At 43.4% G+C, this 19234-nt stretch overlaps 1 protein-coding gene across 1 annotated transcript in view; it reads left to right on the top strand.

Annotated features, from left to right (window-relative positions):
• The window catches only part of LOC144792863 (transient receptor potential cation channel subfamily V member 6-like), a 308789-nt gene that overhangs the window by 13577 nt on the left and 275978 nt on the right, over window positions 1–19234 (top strand). The gene's annotated exons all lie outside the window — the stretch shown is intronic.

The raw sequence follows: 19234 nt of genomic DNA, 5'->3' as shown, positions 1-19234 counted from the left end.
GGTGAACCCTTCCACCGTCTTCTTCAAAACAGAAGTCAAAAGGCTCTTGATGAAGACATTTCTGCCTTAGCCTGGCCACTTCATCTGATTCTGGGTCCATAGACTTGACTTTGACCCAGCCACCTGGCTCTCGAGTTGGGCGGACAATTCTCGAATGTGATTTTGTCACTGTGTTGATTCTGTTGTGTTTGCTTTTCCCTCACTAGAATATTGGTCAATCTTAGATGTTTACTTTGTCGCTTTGTATAGTCTGTTTTGTTTGCTTATACCCTTATTGATGCATAATCTGTAAAGCGCTCTGATACCCTTGGTGGTCATGTTTGCGCTATATAAAACTTTCAAAATAAATAAATACATTTAATGTGCATGCCACAGGCATGACTGGTTGCAGGCAAAATATATATGGGGTAAAATACGCCCTACTGTACATTATAAGGATGCTGTAAGTCACTCAATGTTTATTCATGTTCGATTAATTTAAATCATTACATATGTGCAACTGTACGATGCAATTACATGTAAATACAATAACCAGCAATTATTATTAAAAGCTTATTAGAAGATGCAAAATGCAATCAATAATATTTCTAAAAAGAGCACAATGTCCTGTACACTGTGTTTAAAATTATTTTGTAATAAAGGGATGAAAAATGAGTCCATATAGTATTAAAAGTTTTCTGCTATAGAGGTTCATTTAGGGTTCTGGGAAAAGGGAAAAAAGTGCAAGGTGCAGGCTAGATGGTCCTAGTGCGGTTGTAGAGCGCAAGGTGCTTAACAAATGGATGAGTAAGGATGTTAGATTTGGCTGGATTTGTTTCATTGCCCCACTGAGAAGGGCCACAAAGATGGTACTGGAATATAAAAGGCATGGGCAGTACTCCTGTGGTGCACCGGGCCGCAGTCTCTGAGAGGGCTTTGCATGTGGCTCTTGCAGTAGGGTTTTTCTTTGTCAGGATCAGTTAGTCAAGGCCTATATTTTCTTCACCAGGAGTCTCACTGTTCCTAATCGTTTTCCGTCCAATGGACTGGGCTGTGCGTAGTGCGACTGAGATGATATTGATAGATTTCCCAAGCCGTGCATAAGACTGTGGGTAGTAAAGCACATGTTGAGTGCCTCCATGTAGCGTCTAAGGCTATTGCCTTGACAGAGAGGAAATAGGAGGCAACGTCAGTCATTGGCAAGGTGGGAACAGCTACACAGCAAGTTTGGCCAAGTCCTGGGATAGTAGTCGCAAGACATAGCCCATCTCTGAGTGTCCAAAGCGGATCAAAGTCAACAATTGGTAGCGCTCGAATTCTCATGTATGTGATTTTGTTTCTAGTCTAAGGACATAGTGGATATTTATAATACGGTTGGGTTTGCCCCTTAATGTAGGAAGCATCCAGAGCCGTGAAGAGTGGCCTGCGTTGGAGCCTTTCAATGTCTCTTTCAAATTAGGATTGGGTAATTTGCACATTCACTGTCTTTTTCCACATTGGCAGAGAGATGCTCGGATTGGTCAAACTTCTTGTTTCTATCTTCAGGAAGCTGATGGCTTGGAGCAGCTGTGAGTGTAATGGAGCGCATTAATCTGCAAATATTGTTTGTAGTTGAGTTTTGAGGGATGGAACTGGGTCACACAGGGTTCTGATCGAATATTTAATTCGGTCTCCTAGGCAGGAGAGGTCTGGGCTTGCCAGACTCAGCTCCAGCCTCAACCTGGCCCTCCTTGAGTGCCGAGGATAAGCAAATATTTTTTAAATGCCATTATTTGAAAATCCATGAGACACTTGCCAAGTTTCCCTAGGGAAGCTAAATGTCCATAGTTCAAAGCAGGCACTAGCTTCGCTCATAAAACGTATTATAGGTTATTGTATATTGTAAGTCAACAAGGAATTCGATGACATAGAGAGGAACAAGGCCGCAAATTTGGATTGCAATATCTTTATATTATACAGTCGGGGTGCTTTATCCCATATAATATTAAGGATACTATTGGTATTTTTATTAAGATTGATACCAAGCCAAGCATGTCAGGTCTAACATACAACATAAAAGTACAGAGGCACCGAGTTGCATAGCACTTTCATTGTTTTCATTTATTATTGCACAAGGTAAGTAAAAAGGCTAAAGGCCGTGGTGTAATATCCAGAAGCTTCTCAGTGTCTTTTGTTTAAAAAGTCCCCCTTGAAACAAACCAGCAAAGTTTAAATGTGGAAGAAATACTGCAGTCATTTTGCTTTCACACACAACTGCGTTGTCTAGTAGTATCTTTCAATTAAAAAATATCTGCTAAATGTATCACCTTTTGCATCTGCTCACAAATGGGTCGCCCTTGAAAGTAGCAGTCTTGGAATTTGATACTTATTGAATAGAATTGATACTACTTCGTTAAATTCCTTGCCATTCCAGCCAAGTTCCTTCTTTAGGGAACACCATAGATAACAATAAGAAAGACTGATGTGAAAATATGAATATTTCATACTTTAATGCACTGCTTGAGGTGGGTCTTTTCAACCAAAAGCACGGTCCATAAAATCTAGTGGCAAAAAGAAATAGTATTGTGGGCTGGAACAAAAACAGAAAGCAGTGTTTCTTTTTAAAATGCTGCACCTTTTGTAAATGAGGATTTTAGAAGCATTGTTTATGGTAATTGGCACAGCAGGGAAGGGCTCTTTCGTATGGGAGATAATTCACGGTCTCTTCCCAAAATTAACCTTCACGTTTGTTTTGTTTAGCTGCAAAGAATGTCTGGTCTGTTTTCATACCTAGCTATTTTCTTCTGACAGCGGAAAGAGGTAAGATGCCCTGTATGAAGTGTGACGTCAGAAGTCGCTGATTATACAGTATTACAAGCGTCTTCTGTGTTTTTCCTTAGTACAGGCACATTCTGGTGTTAGAACACGCCTGTAAGAAGGAGCTAAAACTAATGTTTTGTATAATCCGTTTTGGAACCCCTGTTGCCGAACGAATCGTACACATTTCCCAACGACCGATTACGATACCTGGAAACCGTTCGAGCAATCTAAATTGGTTGCCAATCGCATTCAGACAGCCCGAGTCTTTCAGAGCTAATTCGTACAGGTCTATGGACATGACTTCCAGACGAGCGATTAAGATGACCAATTCGGACAGCCGTTCTGTTTCAGTTTGCCCGACACGAAACTGCTGTTGGGAGCTATCTTTGGGGGCCCGTTGGCGGGCCCCCCTTCACCCAGAGGCGTACGAATGGGGCCCGTGGGCTACCCAAGGGATCCTCTTCCCAACCATGCACAATGTAGCAGGCACCATGGGGTGTCCGCCACAGGGTGCAAGGTATTCAATTTCTTGGTCGGAACACAGAGCCCCTATTGAAGCCAATGGCAGTGCGACCGAACGATGTTGGGTAGCATCGTAATTGGTCGTCCATACTCGCAGGACCCTATTTGTTCGGAAACGAGTCTGAGGCCGATTTGTTCGGAACAGTTTACTATGACATTTGAATCGGCCCCTTAATGGAGGAACGAGGCCAAAGGCTGAGTTCTTTTAAAAGGTTAAGGAACTCCAAGGTGAGTTGCAATAGCCTTATCATGTACGCCGGGGTAGCTTTTCCCATATAATACATGGTTACACCATCACCTTTCTCACAAACCACATGAAGAATAAAAATAAAACCTCTAGTGCAAAATTAAACACATCACAAACCTGTTAGACATATGTTGCATACAGATATTAGAAACAGTTCAGTACACGTTGTTTAAAAAAAAAAGCTGTAGTAGCTTGGAAGGTGTAGAAAGGTGCATAAAGATTCTACCTTTTCTCCATCTAAAGAGTACAAAAAAATAAACACATTATCTTTGCTTGTCATTGTATGCTCTTAAAACAGAGCAGAAGAAAGAAAAGCCATGTTCCCGTTTTTGTTGCTTTAAAGTGCTGCTCCAATTATGCTCCGTGACCTGACCTGTATTTCATATCGGCTGCTGGTTGTGACAGCAGGAATTGCGATGTCAGAATCCGACGATAACAACTTATAATAGTCAAATTCTGACGTCTTTTCTTTGCAACCAGCGACTGAGAGCATCACTAGTTGCTAATTATAAAGAAACTAGAGGCGTGCATTTATACACGGATTACAGAATCCCATGTATAATATGCTAATTATTGGCTGAAAAGAGAGAAATGTAACAGTGATCCCTTGCAGAGTGAAACTGGCAGGAGAATTACAAACATCTTAGAAAAGTAGTATAGTCTTTGCTCAAGTTTACCTTTTGGACCACATGACCGGTAGAAACATAGACAGAGGCAGCATAGTAACAGTGGGGGATCTGCAAGATTAAGGGTTCACATCTAGAGATGAAAAATAAAGGGACAACCATCATAAATTGGTGGTTGTCTTGTCCATCCAACTCTTGCATCACAAGCCTCATCTTGAGTGACAGAGATGGTTGTTTCCCTTCTGGTGAATCAGGCAACTAGCTCAGCATTTGCAAAAACATATATGTGTGAACGCTACTGCTAAAGGGCCACCCTATTTGGGATGACCCCTTCAATGGCATTTATGTCTGCTTTTTACCAGTCCAGATCCAACATGTCCCAACAGTAGTCCTGGACTGGAAAATTAAATAAATATTCCCAGCTTATCAAAGTAATTATTTTTGTTATTTACTGAGGAGAAACCTTCACTTCAGTGTATGTCTTCAGAAAATAAAAACCACATGCAGGACAATTATAGCTTGGCACACTGGTCACCAAACTTTCTGTAACAACCAATAAAATTATGTCAACATGATCTGTAATGTAATTCAAATTGGAGGCAAGTTAATTTGTGTGCAGCCCACCCCAACACCATAGAAATGCTAACACAGAATCCCCAAGCATTTGAAACCCAAACATTACATAAGGAACTTTGAAAAAGTCTTACATTGTACATAAGATTAATAAATGTGAAACAAAGAATTCAAAAGGCAGTTGTCCACCCTACCCTGACATCTCAGGGTCCATTACTAACCCATCCCAGGAACCCCTTCACAGATCTCCTCAGAGTCAGCCACTGCACATTCTATCTCGGGAGCCATCCCCTGAGCAGAGCACCCACTACTATGGGCCAACCTTGGATAGCTCTCCTTCCCCACCAGATAACCTATGGGGATTGTGGGAGCCACAGATTTCTCTCTTCCAGCGCTGTGGGAAGATTTCTCAGGTAAACCCCCACCCACCTGGCAGTACCCCTTGGAGGGGTCAACTACTTCTGAGTACTCTCCCACTCCACCCATCCAGGGATTTCTGCCATGCACCAATGGCAGGAAAACTGTACAAAGAACAACTCATGGTGGGCTACCTTGCAGGAAATCTGCACTGCCCGGGGCAAGCATGCAATTTTCCTAGAGCCCCAATCCCCTCCTACACCCCCAGAAGCGGGCCTACTGAAGGAGTGGTGTGGGCTAGTAATCACCATTTACTGGTATGCAATATTAACACGCAATAATTGATCGCTCAGTCACTGCTATTTCTCTGAAAAAGGAAAAGTAGATTTATTACCCACATATTATCCAATACTATGCATTAATATACAAATATAAACATAAGGCAGGAAGAAGTGCATTTTGCATTACCTTACATTATAAAACTACATTGGACCCCTAAAGAGTCATGACACAAACATCACAGTACCCCCTACCTATACCAGAGAGCACATCACAATATAGGAGATATCACTTTAACTAAAACAGGCCTATTGGCTCTGTAAAGAGTCATCACATTAAAAGACAAATAATCCTCAATTTAAAAACACCATCATTTGATATAATCAATGATAGTCATAGTGGAGTGGTGTCGCTCAATGGTTAGAGGCGGCAGACCCGGAAGCAGAGAACGGCCCGGGACCAGGGTTCAATTCGGGTCGTGGACCAGCGTCAGCAGACTCGATAATTCTCGCCTCGGTGCCTACTCTATCCAGGGATCACACTCGGCAACTCTGGGCATTAGCTTGCCTCATCTCTACAACGGCCCCCCACAGACGCCGGGGATGCCTGGTTTCACCTTGGAGATACCCAGTAGGGACCATCTCACAGGGATAGCCAGGACGGGTTCCCTAGCGGTCTACAGCGCCACGACGCCTCAGGGCAGCAGTGAGCTTTACAAGACACATACATTTACATAATTTTACATTTACATGTGTAAGTACAATAATCATTGTTAATAAAGCATTTTAACATTGATCAATAATTACTGCAAGCATAAAGGGTTATTAAAGCCTTAATAAAACATTGAAAAATAACATAACATGTGTCTGTCTAATTATTTGTTGTAAGCCACATAAAATGTAACCATAGAAGCATCCCCTAGAGGGTGCTGCACTCCCAGCTGTAGAGCAAAAGCAGCTTTGAAAGAAAAGGAAAATCATGGGGAGTTGTAACTTTTTGTCTCCCACCGAACATAGTGTCACTTTTAGCAATCACTAGGGTGGCTGCTGTGCGTCCTGGAGCCCCCCCCCCCTCCCCCACAACATTGTTGGCGGTGCTTCAGCCTGTTTTGGGATCACCACAATACAGGAAAATATGTAAAAAGGAAGTCCCTACAGGGCATTATGAGGTACTCCCTCCTGGGTGCGTGAATTTTGTATTAGCAGCTCAGGCCCTTTTCTTTGTTCCGTATGACCTCGACCCACGCTGCTTTTTTATTTTTGTCATTACATGTCCTCTTTGGTAGGAGAAGCTTGGGGAGCCCACCCCTGGCTGCCCTGGCTGGCTTCCCACCCAGCCAGCACTTCTTGTTGCTGGCACGGGAGCAAGCAGAGTGTTTTTTCATGCCCCCTCCGCACGTGCAGGGTGTTTGATATGCTGTGGCCGCACTGCTCCCTCCAGACACAGGCATGGGGAGAGTAGGTGAGACCACTGCTATTGGGGGGTGAAGTTGACCCCCTTTCTCCTCTGCTGATTATGGACCAGAGATGGGGTCCTGGGTCCCTGGTTTCTTTCTTAGAGGGGACACAACTGCTCTCCCCTCCATCTTGCATTGTCTCCCATGGAGATGGTGGCCCTCGGGGGTAATCGGAACATGGAGGAGGTGGCATATTGCACACCCACTCACCCTACCAGATGAATGCTGCACTAACCCCAGGGCCCTGGTCCATCCCAAGGGTAATTTCTGAAAATGCGGGGGAGCCCCACGCACTCTGTCACTTGGGAAAGGTCAAAGGTCACCAACCTTAAAAAGGCCATAACTCAAGGCGTATGGTGCTCATTTGGACAACCATGGACTCATTTTACTCCTAGAGGTGAGCTCTAGCCACTAGGATCAGATTTAGCAGGCCTCCAAGGCAGCGTACTTTGCAGGGAGCTGTTTCCACTGGCTGCCTTCACCAGTTTTCCTTCTGGTCATTGTCTTTGGTGCTCCTCTCCTTCTGCGTGCAGAAATCCAGATCTTTGCCCCAACTGGTCCTCAAGGTGGTGTAAGGGGAGCAGCCTCACTTGCCCGTGGAGAGGTCCACTGGTCCTGAGATCAACTGGGTAGAGTTCCTTAGGGCATCAGATGGTTTCTCCTTCCAGTTCTGGAAGCAAGGCACCCCTGGCCAATCCTAGGGTGCCGCATCAGCTCACCCTCCCTGTCTCAACCCTCCTGCACAGCAAGGTGGAATGGTACAAGATGGGGCCATTCAGAAGTCACTGTTCACAGTGATTCAAAAACGTAAAAAACATGCAAGGGATCTGCTACAATATGTGTATGGTTATATCTTATATGGCACTATAGTGTTCACCACAATTTTGTTTTGCCACTATTTAAAAAAAAAAATGTTTGAATTACCAGAATTTCAATCTGGTAAATACTCATAAAATTAGTTCAGATTTTTTTTCTTCATTTTTTAAGTTTCATATTCTTTAAATGTTTAAATATTTGTTTAATTTGTGAGTGGGAACTCCTTACTTGTGTATATTTGTGGCTATGAAGGCCACAAGGCTGAAGGGCGATGTTATGCTGAACTGAGACCCACTGCTGAATGGTCATGATCATTATATTTTAAATCAAGTTTTTGGTGATTTTACATTTATGGCACCTTGTGTGAAGGTGGACCTTGTTAATTAAAGCACTTTTTTATTGGTTTAAAATGTTTGATAGCTTAGAAACCAGTAAACTGTTGGCTTCTACCCCATATCTAGGCCCACCACATTACACTGTGCAGTCTTTCTTTGCTTTTTAGCAATAACAGGTGCCATTATGGGCGCAGGGTACATTTGCACAGGGAGAAGATAGCAGTTCAAAGATGTGCAGGGCACTGTATGTAAACAGTGGATGTGCACATCTGCACACTGTTGATGCAGTGGAAGACTTACCAATTGTCATTACTCCTCTTATGTTCATCATTACTAACTGGGCCCAAATAACACTTACAATTGTTTCACCATTTTAATATATCAAAAACTTGGTCCTCCAATGGATCTTTTTGTTAGGCTAACAGGGACTTGGATATTTATAGAATGTGAGGCAACTTCCTTACGAGGAACTGGAATAAAGAACTGCCAAATACATGTCTATTTCATCTCCTTTCCCTTAGGCATCAAAACCACCTATCTTGAGACAAGAAAGTTATGACTCAAAGAAATGACAGCATTTGTTAAACAATTTGTATTATGTTGACCTACACGAATTGCGTGATGTAACGCACTACAACGAAGAAATTTAGAAAATAAAACACAACACATGTTGAAAAATTCTTTATTGAACTTTTTTTGAACCTTTCTGGAATCAGCCGCCCACGCTGAACCATACAAGTGTGCCCAATACACAGGGATGCGCCTACGCCTCAGTAGCGCACTTAACTTGATTCACTAGAGACGCATGCGGACAGTTGCGTCACCTGGAGGAGCACCTTTACCCGCTTCCATCAACCTCTAAAAATCCTTCGGAACTTTATTAACTCAAAGCTGTGCGCCTATGCCAATTACCTCTCATCTATTCAAAGAAATGACACACATACAAAATGATTACTCATGGAAAAAATTGGTTTAAAGCCTAAATTTGAAGGATAGAACATGAAATCGCATTTCATATCAGTTTAATATTAGGTAGTTAGTGCAAATAGCCACACAGTACAAAGCGTTCTCAATGATGAACATTTACTGGTTGCCTAGAGAGAGAGAGAGAAACAATAGAAATTCAAAATTCAGTTGTCATATCATACAAACCAGAGAGAAACATGGAAATGGGTGTTCCCTAGATATCAGAAGAACAAAGTTCTAATCGCGCATTCAGCTAACCCACACAACCACAGAGAAAATTAATTTATTCAAAGAAAACTTTTTTATTTTTTGTTTTTTATATATACATTGTTTTCATAGAAAATTAGTTTCATTTAGACAGTAAAATAATATCTGTAAAACTTTTTGATCATATACAGAAATACAATATAAAAACTAGGACACGCAAAGATAATTCGAAAAAGACACAAAGTCCATTCACTCATACACTCAAACACACCTTTTGTACAATCAGATTCATACACAAGCATTCACATACGTATCATCACACACAAAGGCGCCGACGCGCGTTTCGGACAAGTGCCATTACAGGCTTCCTTCATCAGGGCGCACTTGGAATGGAAAACAAAGCAGACCCAGCAAAGGACGTATGCCACAAGGTTCTGAAGAGCGGTCCTAGTAGCAGCAAGGGCTGAAGGTGGGTATTCTAGGGGCCCTCAAGAGCGGGACCACTGGGAGTTTTCAGAGGATTAACAGGTAATTGGCTACAACAATTATAAAAGGAATCCAGTGGGTGCATGCGCTCACTAGACGATCAAAATTCGGATCATCACACTTTAAGGGGCCTGTAGAGAATCCAAGCATGTTTCATGGAGGGAGCTGAGATACCACTGCGGTTCAGGAGGGCAAAAAAGACCATCCAAGTGTCTAAGAAAGACATATGGGAACAAATAAATAACATACCACTGCAGGCAAAATGCTAGGCCTATACATCTCGAAACTAGATAAATAACAAAAGACAAAAGAAGAATTAAGTGAATAGGGCAGGTATGGAATCAGGCTAGGGGTCTGTGAAAGGGCAATGCACGCGATGTGTAATAGACTAAAACTGGGCTAAACATGGCGCAAAAGATTGTGAATAGGCCAAGCGCAAAATAGAGTCTATACAAAGCCTATATCGATACAGAATAAACTAAATGGGAAAAAAAGAGGGGGCAAGACTGAGAAGTAAAAGATTACAAAATAGCAGTGCATGCAGCTAGACTGGAGCAGCCGTGCATAAAACTATGAACCACAACTGCACAGAGACGAGAAAAGTCTACCTTTTAGAGGGTTCCAACAAGAGCCTGATAAAGCCTCTCCATATAGGTGAAGATACTATCAGATGGACCAGGAATCAGTATTCAGATGACCTGTTAAATTTAAACAGAAAAATCACTAGCTGCAAGAGAGTAGGCATGCAGAGTGATACGAGGTAATGCACAGAAAGCCCAAGAATACCTCAGTTATATGGTCGGTTCATGTCCTTTGTAGGCGCAAAGCCAGCATCGATGCGCACAAGCTTAAAGCAACGTTTTAAGACGAGGAGGCAGAGAGCCTGCAAGGAAAACAATGACGAGTTAAGAGACCGAACAAAAAATGCAGGAAAAGGAAAGGGTAAAGCGAACAAGGTGCCCTACTTACCTTAAACGACCCATAGGTCCGAACTAGATGGAGACCACGATGGAGGCAGCGGCAAAAACTCCTTCTCCCTGCGACGGTAAGATACGCCGGTAAAGAGAGATATCATACAAACCAAGCATGGTTGAGATATAGTCCGTCTTTGATAAGTATCTAGTTAAATCAGAACTGCAGAACAGTGTGCCACAGAAGGAGCTTCAGCCGAAAGGTTATTTCCTGCTCAACTTTACCAGCCGACAAAGTGCAGGTTCAAGACTGTCAGGAAAGTTCAGTTCAAAGGATGACATTGAGGGGAAATCAAAGTTCAGTCTGACAGCATGCCAGGCAAGGAAATGGAAAAAATGACAAACATGCCCGACTCCTCCTCCAAAAGGCAATTATACTTCCAAAAGTTCACGGTTGACACTCACAAAGTATCCTTTCAATCAGCCCACATGGTTTCATTTGTTGCTCCCTTATGGCTGCTCATGGTGTAATCAATGCCTCACTAAGAAATCCGAAAACATTAAGTAATCCTTTCATGAATTCATTAAGTTCTAAACATCAATCCTTTCCAATGAAGTAAGAAACTTCCTTTTACTCACAGTCCGTCTGTTCCCAGGCGCTTTTTTCCAGGTGTGCTATAATTGATACATTACTGTCAGGAGTGTTGCTAAATCAAAAGTGAGCCATTGTTGTTGAATACAGAAAATAAACCTTAGGAACAGTTCTCACAGTGTCTAAAGTGACTGCTTCAGCACAATTCTGCCTTTTGAGCAAGAAAGAACAAGCATTTACAATGCAATGGTCTCGGCAATATTATAGGTAGAGCTATTAGTATTGCTCATTATTTTTTTTATCTTTTTTGTATCCCTAAATAAATGGCATTGTCATTTCTATTGGCATTAGCTTATTTTTTTGCATATGTGATACCTATTGCATTAGCAGAGAGAGAGTGAGGTATTTAAATAGAGAGAGAGTGAGGTAGTGAGAGAGAGAGTGAGGTAGATAGAGAGTGAGGTAGTGAGATAGAGACAGTGAGGTAGTGAAAGAGTGAGGTAGTGAGGGAGAGGGATGTTGTGAGATAGTGAGATATAAGCAGAGTGTGATGTTGTGATGTAGTGAGATAGAGAGAGAGGTAGTGAAAGAGAGTGAAAATGAGTTAGTGAGATAGAAAGAGTGAGGTAGTGAGATAGAGAGTGATTGAGGTAGTGAGTTAGAGAGAGAGTGAAGTTGTGAGGTTGTGAGCTAGAGAGTGAGGTAGTGAGAGAGTGAGGTAGTGAGGTTTTGAGAGAGAGATGTTGTGAGATAGTGAGATAGTGAGATAGATAGAGTGGAGTAGTGAGGTAGAGAGAGTTATGTAGTGAGAGAGAGGTAGATAGAGAGTGAGGTATTGAGAGACAGAGAGAGTGAGGTAGTGAAAGAGTGAGGTAGAGAGGGATGTTCTGAGGTAGTGAGATGGAAACACTGAGTGAGTTTGTGAGGTAGTGAGGTAGAGAGAGTGAGGTAGTGAAAGAGAGTGAAAGTGACTTAGTGAGATAGAAAGAGAGAGAGTGAGGTAGTGAGATAGAGAGAGAGAGTGAGGTAGTGAGTTAGAGAGAGAGTGAAGTTGTGAGGTAGTGAGATAGAGAGTGAGTTAGTGAGAGAGTGATGTAGTGAATTTTTGAGGGAGTGAGTCGTGATATAGTGAGGTAGTGAGAGTGAGATAGAAATAGATAGAGTGAGGTAGTGAGATAGAGAGAGAGTAAAGTTGTGAGGTAGTGTGTTAGAGAGTGATGTAGTGAGAGAGTGATGTAAGTAGAGATAGTGATGTAATGTGGTATTGAAAGAGTTATTTAGTGAGGTAGTGAGGTAGTGAAGCTGTGAGATAGAGAGTGAGTTAGTGAGAGAGAGTGAAGTAGTGAGAGAGAGAGTGAAGTAGTGAGAGAGATAGTGAAGTAGTGAGAGAGATAGTGAAGTAGTGAGAGAGAGTGAGTTAGTGAGAGAGAGAGTGAATTAGTGAGAGAGAGAGTGAGTTAGTGAGAGAGAGAGTGAGTTAGTGAGAGAGAGAGTAAGGTAGTGAGAGAGAGAGTTAGGGAGAGAGAGAGTGAGGTAGTGATAGAGAGAGAGAGCCAACTACACACACATACAGACCCACCCACACAGAGTCACACACACACAAAGTGTATCACCCACAGACACACATACAGAGCCACATACACACACACAGTGCAGCAAGCACAGCGAGGGGGCAGGGAAACAACTCCGCTTCTCTGATCCATTTGTTACTCACCACCTTCACTTTTCCTACCACACAGCGCCTTGAGGCAGCACAGCGTTGTGCAATTGCATTCATGAATTCATGTCGCTCACAGCTCGGAGGCAAGGCTGTAAAGCGGTTTGTGGCCCTATGTTTTTCATAGCTGTCAAGGGATTGTATTACATATCTCTCACCTTCAGGCACATTACATCGTAAATGGCAAATGTGATGCTAATGGCTTCAGTACGTTAAAAAACAACGCTTCGACCATTAGTACTAGCTAGAGACGTAACTAGCTGTTTTAATAACATACGATTACTAGTGTAATTTAAGTCAAAACAGACTTAGCTGCAGGAAGCACAGCTGTAAATGTCCCCGGACCCAGGGCCAGGTTTTACATCGGTCAAGCCTATATTCCCATTTATTCGACACCTGCCCTTGCAGTTTGTGATAGAATACAACGAGTTCAGTTAGACAATACAACACAAGTCCTACGAACAACTGTGGCACCCCAGAGCCTCTATGGACTCTAATTAAGCAATGCAGGCGGTGAGCCACGGGGCCCTACATACAAAATGCCGCCTTTGCCCTGGTGGGCTTTTAAAACCAATGGCGCCTCCTCGAGCCTCTCGGGGCTCTGACAGAACTGTGGCGCCTTCTTGAGCCTCGTGGGCTCTTAGACAACAAAATTCCCCCAAGATACTGGAGCCTCGCTGGGCTCTATCTTATACTCTGCCCCCGAGCCTCTCAGACTCTCTGAAGGAGTGCCCCCTGCCCGTCTACACTCACCGGGCTCTGTGGACTCCTGCGGAGGCTCGGAGGGAGCAGCGCGTCTCCTCTGCCCGGCGGCTCTTCTCTTCTCCCTTGGCTTCTCCTCTGGTGCCGCGGGTGGGTATCGGAACCTACAAAACAGAAAAAAAAATAACATTAGTAAAATAGAAGACATAGCTTACCTCTAACGGCAAAAACCAGCGTATCGGAACCGCTCCGTGCACATCGGTGCACATCGCTGCAGGGGGACGCCACGGGCCAAGTTGGACCTACAAAACAGAAAAAAAACATAACATAAGAAAATAGAAGACATAGCTTACCTCAAACTGCAAAAACCAGCGTATCGGAACCGCTCTGTGCACAGCGGTGCACATCGCTGCAGGGGGACGCCACGGGCCAAGTTGGACCTAGAAAACAAAGATGAAACATAAAATTAGCAAAAATAAACAAAATGGCTTACCTCTAAACGGAAACAACAACAACATACATACCCGCCTGAAGAACTTTGTGCACAGTAGTGCACACAGCTGCAGGGGTATGCCACGGGCCATGTTGTACCTAGAAAAAGGAAAAAAAAACATAACATTAGTAAAATGGAAAACATAGCTTACCTCAAACTGCAAAAACCAGCGTATCAGAACCGCTCCGTGCACATCGGTGCACATCGCTGCAGGGGGACGCCACGGGCCATGTTGGACCTACAAAACAGAAAAAAAAAATAACATTAGTAAAATAGAAGACATAGCTTACCTCTAACTGCAAAAACCAGCGTATCGGAACCGCTCCGTGCACAGCGGTGCACATCGCTGCAGGGGGACGCCACGGGCCAAGTTGGACCTAGAAAACAAAGATGAAACATAAAATTAGCAAAAATAAACAAAATGGCTTACCTCTAAACGGAAACAACAACAACATACATACCCGCCTGAAGAACTTTGTGCACAGTAGTGCACACAGCTGCAGGGGTACGCCACGGGCCATGTTGTACCTAGAAAAAGAAAAAAAAACATAACATTAGTAAAATGGAAAACATAGCTTACCTCAAACTGCAAAAACCAGCGTATCAGAACCGCTCCGTGCACATCGGTGCACATCGCTGCAGGGGGACGCCACGGGCCAAGTTGGACCTACAAAACATAAAAAAACATAACAATAGTAAAATAGAAGACATAGCTTACCTCTAACTGCAAAAACCAGCGTATTGGAACCGCTCCGTGCACAGCGGTGCACATCGCTGCAGGGGGACGCCACGGGCCAAGTTGGACCTAGAAAACAAAGATGAAACATAAAATTAGCAAAAATAAACAAAATGGCTTACCTCTAAACGGAAACAACAACAACCCGTCGGAAGACGTAATGAGCGACTGCTTGCAGAGACGATCATCGCAAAATGGCATTTACAAGACTACGGCCATTTTCGGACTTGGGGGCGTGGTTTTGAGGTTCTGAGTGACGGACAACGTCACTGTCTAAAGAACAGCAAAACTTACCCCCCCAAATCCGAAAAAGACGGAGCCTATTCGGAGTGAAGGCTCTCTCCTCTAATGGATGGCCTCCATTTAGGAAGCTAGCCAATTAGAGAGAGGAAAACAAAGAGGCGGGACGAATAGCCCACACTAAGAAACATTAATTCTCGGACTTCCGGTTCTGCCTTCGGCAGACCGGATATTACCTCGACCTAAAAAGTATCTGAGTTCTACATGAAATTTCACTGACTCATTACTATGTTTTTTTTTTTTGCAGAGTTTTATATAGCGCGAACTAGACCCGAACCGAATCAGGTATCAGAGCGCTTTACATATCACCAGTTACGTTACATGAGGACACACATTCATTTTAGGCACGGGGAGATTAAGTGATTTGCCCAGAATCACAGGAGGTTTTGGCGTCGTTACCGAGACTCGAACCCAGATCCCCAGGTCTGAGGTCGAGCGCCCTAGCCGTTAGGCCAACTCCTCTCCCCACGTTATGAGTTATATATATATATATATATTTACTGAAAAAACCATAGGTTTCAGGCCTTATATAGTTAGGAATTAGCATTTAAAAAACCTTGCAAATTCACAGAAAAAAACATAGGTTTCAGGCCCTATATAGTTAGAAATTAGCATTTAAAAAACCTTTGAAATTCACTGAAAAAAACATAGGTTTCAGGCCTTATATAGTTAGGAATTAGCTTTTAAAAAACCTTTGAAATTCACTCAAAAAACTATAAGTTTTAGGGGTGTTATAGTTAGATGGACATTTCACTCATACAAAACCATTGAAATTGCTCCTATATAGTTAGTTGTACTAACTATATTCCGATGTGTCACACATTTGCCATAAATTCTGAATGTTAGCACTCTAGTTGCTCATTATATCACTGTAGTAAAGCTACTGCTCACCAGGGAAGTCTGCTGCTGGTATTCAAAGTGCATGTTTCAGTCTGCATGTCAGAATTTTTTTAATGAAATAGAAGAGGATTTGAGAAGTCACTCAAAATGTGCCCTAATTTTTCTTTCTGAGCACTAATCATACTTTCTATGGCAAAATGAACCCCCTCATTTTGTTCCTTTTTAAATTAAATGTTTTCAGACTTACCACTTCATTCCAATCAAGATGGCTTCTGGTGTGCCATACTTTTGTCATAAGTAAGACTGTTAGCGCTCTAGTTGTTCTTTAGAACACTCTGGGACATTCTGTCATTGGGCTATACTTGGGCTACAGCTGTGTGGTATTTGGGCTACATTTGGGCTCTTTTGTCTCTGGTGGCCATCTTGGGAGACTGCATGTCAGAATTTTTTAATGAAATAGAAGAGGATTTGAGAAGTCACTCAAAATGTGCCCTAATTTTTCTTTCTCCAGCACTAATCATACTTTCTACGGCAAAATAAACCCCCTCATTTTGTTCCTTTTTAAATTAAATGTTTTAAGAGTTACCACTTCATTCCAATCAAGATGGCTCCTGGTGTGCCATACTTTTGTCATAAGTAAGACTGTTAGCACTCTAGTTGTTCTTTAGAACACTCTGGGACATTCTGTCATTGGACTATACTTGGGCTACATCTGGGTGATATTTGGGCTACATTTGGGCTCTTTTGTCTCTGGTGGCCATCTTGGGAGACTGCATGTCAGAATTGTTTAATGAAATAGAAGAGGTTTTGAGAAGTCACTCAAAATGTGCCCTAATTTTTCTTTCTGCTGCACTAATCATACTTTCTATGGCAAAATATACCCCCTCATTTTGTTCCTTTTTAAATTAAATATTTTAAGAGTTACCACTTTATTCCAATCAAGATGGCTTCAGGTGTGCCATACCTTTGTAATAAGTAGGACTGTTAGCGCTCCAGTTGTTCTTTAGAACACTCTGGGAAGCTGCAGTAGAACACAAAGGAATCAACTGACAGTCTCTGTCCTTGTTGGATGTACATGTTTTACTGAGAATGTCAGACTTCATTCTCACATGACTGAGAAAGATAATGTGAATGTACAGAAAATATGCTTTCAGTTTAGCTTATAGATCCCCTTCCAAACCACTGTGGGAGAAGCATGAGATAATAGTTTTCTTTCAAACATGATGGCTGCCAACACTTCTTGGATGAAGAATTTGAATTTTGAAAACAATTTTTTATTTTGCGTTGGGGGTCCTTGTGGGACCCCTGAGCAGGCCTAAGGGGTCAGGGTGCTTATACCCTGCCCCCTTTTTGAGTTCTACACGTTTGTTTTTCTGCTTTCCTGTGCCTCAGTCTACCGAGGCACAAGATGGCTGCCAACACTTTCTGGTTTGGAGTGTTGACAGACAGTTGACAGCCAATTAGCATTCAGCTCGTGCTCGGAAAGGTAAGCTTACAGTAAGCTTACAGTAAGCTGCTATATTCACCAAATATAGAAAAGGCACTTCTGCATACCAGTCCCTACAATTTTGCAAAGTTTGGTGTAATTCCATTCAGCGGTTCGGGCTGTAGCCTTGTCTATTCGTCCTATGGAAATTAACATGGGGAAAACACGTTTTGGGACCCCCTTTTTTCTCGGCCCCCGCATGACGAATCCCCCCGAAACTTCCAGGGAAGAAGCGGAGCGGAGCTGGCCTAAATTTTGGAAAATTACACGCAAATTCCTCAACCGGCGCCAAAGTTATTCCCAATAGAATGTTGCGGATTTCCTATGGTAGCTAGGTCCTAACTATATATACCTACTGGCGAATATATATATATTATATATATATATATATATATATAAAGAGTTGCCCCTAGGTGGGATGCACTTACAGGTAGGGATTAATGCCATCGCAGGGGCACGAGCCGCGAACAGAGTCCCTTTCCTGCCAGACGCGTTTCGGGCCAACGCCCTCTTCAGTGGCAGCACATGTGACATGACGGCAAGCTGCAGGCACCAGTAAATACCCTCAGTAATTATGCACAGGTGTAAAACCTGAAGCAATGCTCTCTGGGACTGGTGATTCGGTAAAACCCAAGTGGGTAGCCGCCGCCATTCGCATGCAAAAAAAGTATTAAAGAGATTGCCAATGTCCCCGCAAGCACCCCGCAGGTAAAAGCACCTCCTGTACCACAGAAAGCTGCCCAAGTAAGGTAGCTGTGGACCCGCAGTTGTTAGCGGTAGTGCAACCCCGCGACTGGGCAGGCCGCCAACAAATGGAAAGAAAGAGTTGCCCCTAGGTGGGATGCACTTACAGGTAGGGATTAATGCCATCGCAGGGGCGCGAGCCGCAAACAGAGTCCCTTTCCTGCCAGACGCGTTTCGGGCCAACGCCCTCTTCAGTGGCAGCACATGTGACATGACGGCAAGCTGCAGGCACCAGTAAATACCTTCAGTAATTATGCACAGGTGTAAAACCTGAAGCAATGCTCTCTGGGACTGGTGGTTCGGTAAAACCCAAGTGGGTAGCCGCTGCCATTCGCATGCAAAAAAAGTATTAAAGAGATTGCCAATGTCCCCGCAAGCACCCCGCAAGTAAAAGCACCTCCTGTACCACAGAAAGCTGCCCAAGTAAGGTAGCTGTGGACCCGCAGTTGTTAGCGGTAGTGCAACCCTGCGACCGGACTCGCGACTCTTCATGAAATAAAGTGGGTTACTTTGATGCACTCGTATGGGCTGACTCATTGCAGGCAACTTTGTGTTGGAGATTAAAGCGGCGCAGTCTGAGTCACGAGTCTAGCCCTGCTGCACGTCCGTGCAGCCCTGTTGTGGTGTCAAGCTACGCCGCAAATGAGGGACGGGTGTCCCTGCATGAAAGAACTTACTGTGTGCTTCCAAATCAACACAGGATACTATCGCGACCCGCTGTGGTTTTATTTGGACAATTTGTGGGAACTTCACTGCTGCAACTCACTTGAGGAGAAGGTGAGCACTTCAAGACCCAGAAGGCCGCGGGCGCGGCCACACCCACTTTGGGCGGGAACTTGTTGAATTTATAAGTGACTCACACATTGCGGGGCAGGATTCCCTTTCCTACCTGTAGCCCCTGATGAAATGCCGCCAAGCATGAAACGCGTTGGGCAGCACAGGACTGATATGGCGAAGCTCTTGCGCTGAAATTGGCAAGCCGTTCTTCATGAAATAAAGTGGGTTACTTTGATGCACTAGTGTGGGCTGACTCATTGCAGGCAAACTTTGTGTTATATATATATA

This window comes from Lissotriton helveticus, chromosome 11 (assembly GCF_964261635.1).
Source record: "Lissotriton helveticus chromosome 11, aLisHel1.1, whole genome shotgun sequence".
Lineage (NCBI taxonomy): Eukaryota > Metazoa > Chordata > Amphibia > Caudata > Salamandridae > Lissotriton > Lissotriton helveticus.
The sequence above is the reverse complement of the archived record's forward strand: the minus strand, read 5'-3'. Positions and strand labels throughout refer to the sequence as shown.